Source organism: Morone saxatilis, unplaced genomic scaffold (genome assembly GCF_004916995.1).
Source record: "Morone saxatilis isolate NCDOM2014 unplaced genomic scaffold, NCSU_SB_2.0 Contig14, whole genome shotgun sequence".
Classification (NCBI taxonomy): domain Eukaryota; kingdom Metazoa; phylum Chordata; class Actinopteri; family Moronidae; genus Morone; species Morone saxatilis.
The window spans coordinates 21311319-21313982 of record NW_023339696.1 but is presented as its reverse complement, the minus strand read 5'-3'; positions in this window follow the sequence as shown (position 1 = coordinate 21313982).

Sequence of the window (2664 nt, the reverse complement as noted above, 5' to 3'; positions counted from 1 at the left end):
GGGTCAGGTGGGGGAGGCGGGGGGGACTCTCAGAGGGGACATCCTGCTAGTGTCACAGCTCAAGCAGTTGTGCTCAGGAAGATCAGGACCAGTTTGTTATACTGAAGGCATCTGAAGGAAGGAAGGGAGGGTCGCTTTAACCCCGCCCCCCGCTTCGTCCCGCTGCGGAGGAGCAGGCTGGAGTTTCACAACAAACGCTTCGGACAGGCAGAACTTCTCCGGACGCCGAAATAAACTCACTGGTCGAGTGTGTCAACGAAAAGATACGAAAACAGAAGGAGGAACAAAGCACCTATAATAAAAACCATGAATGCTAGTATGGCTACTAACGTGGAAGACCGGCCAGACTAACTAGTTTGATTATTCTGCTAATAAATATATTTAATATTGACAATGGCTCAAAGGATAATCTTTGATATGAAACAAGTTGCCATGAATCCAAAGAAAAGCCAAGGCAATAAAATCTCAGTGTGCATTCTTAACTGATTATTTTGTCCTTATTAAACTACAGCTCCCATGAGGCTCAGTGAGAGAAGCACTTCTAAAGCCTCATGGGAAATGTAGTTGGTTGAATGCTAACAAAATAATTGTGTCATCTTTGTTTTACAAATACAGTGAAAACTAGTAGAACAGGAGCTAACGGGGACACAGGGCGGGACTTTGGCTCTTTGACAACTCCAGAACAAGTGTCCAAAATATGAGTTACTGCAGCTTTAATGTGGACAGCAAAGTGTTTTAAAGTTAGCAAGCTGTTGTCTCGAACATTTGGCTCTTGCTCAATAAGAGTTCTTGACACATATTACAGGAAATATAATATTTTTATAAATGTTTTTTGATAATAAATGATTAAATAACTATGACTTTAAAACAAATACCAAACAGGAAGTGGTGTACTGATGTCAGTTTGGATGTTTAGTGTTGAACATCATTGTTTTATTAGTGAACTGCTAAAGCACTGCAGACAAAAATGAGCTTCAAGGTAACTTGAATACAACACTTACAATGTACACTGTCCCTTACTACTACTACTACCACTAATAATAATAATAATAATAATTGATAATACTTTACTAACTAATAATACTAATAAGACTGATATATGTGTGGCATAGAGCGCCATTGTCCAACAACTATTAAAAACACATCAGTGAGTCACTGTTGTGAAACTGTGTTTGAACCAACTGGCTACAGACAGGAAGCAAAAAGTATTGAGAGACGGACTAACACGTTGTATGTTTTGGTATTTTCATGGGATTTGCCGACAAGAAGAAAAATATAAAACAGCGCCAGCCTTATTGCCTAAGATTGTATGAACTACTAGCTAACTAGAATAAGTAGATAACAGTGGTGTCTTCCAAAAATGTGCCTATCACATGTGACATCATATTTGTTTCTGTTGCAAAGTGCATAGATCATTCAGTGGACAAAATCTGATCATGTGACCAAACATTGATGTTAGTGAGCCAAAAAAACAACAACAACAACAACAAAACAAAACAAAGAAACGGTGTCGGTTAACTCGAGCATTCAGCTGACTCTTTGCCTCCAGAGCAGCTCTGCCTCCCAGGAAGTTCCCGTCAAAGTAAAACTCCAACCTGCTCCTGAGTGGTTTCTGACCCACCACAAGTCTGTAACGCTGTAAGTAGGCCAGATGAATCAGAAAGAAACCTACAGGTAAAAATGCTAAGCCTGCATATGATCGCTGCATGGGAGAACAAATGACCGACTTTACCCCAATTAGACTTCACAACAGTTAGTTGCCATGATATAGATACTCTTTGTAATATATGAGAAGCTGTCTACAGATGAACAGAGGTCGCGTGGGTAGGAGCCCTGATTCAGAACAAGTTTTTTTTTTTTAACCTGAAATAAGATGAAGTTAATCAAGAAGTGTGAGGTGAGATTTACTGTACAGGATATTAACAGTACACACTGTAGTTTTGTACAGGAAGTCAGGAGCTTAACCGAGTGTTACCCTCTTGGAACAATTCACTCAAAACCACTACTAACTAAGTAGTGTACCCTGAACTCTCAAACAAAGTTGTGCTTCACCCGAACCTGCTCGCCTCTGATAAATGTTTCTTTTCAGGGCCAGCAGGTCATTTCCAATACGCAATAAAACCGCCCGCCTACCAGGGTCAGCATGAGAACAGCAGTTCATAAACCGTGGCTGCTGCAGGAAGCCGCGAACCGGGCTTCATCGGCGCGGCTCGTTATATCAGCAGAGCAGCAATTCTTCCGCAGCTGTGATGAGCGAATGAAATCTGGGTCACGTCAATACACATCCGGGCTCCGCCGTCATCACAGAGTCTCGCTGTCTCCTGATCAAAGAGCACTGAGACTTGTGTGTTCAAATCATACTTTGGTACAAGTAAGAAAAGAAAAATCAATATTCATAAACTTTTTATCTGACACCCACAACACCTTGCGCTAATTAGCAAGTCTACCCAGCTCCAGTGAAGGGCCAAAATTACTGCAGATGTGATTCTTTTCCTGAAGTGTCTGCCGGCTAAAAGTAGGATATGATGTTTTGCATTTGATGGGGGCAAAAATGTAGCATTGTGTGTAATTCTGCGCGTGTTGGCAATCTATGAGTATCTGCACATTGTGTGTGTGTGTGTGTGTGTGTGTGTGTGTGTGTGAGGTAAAAGGGAGGGGGGGGGG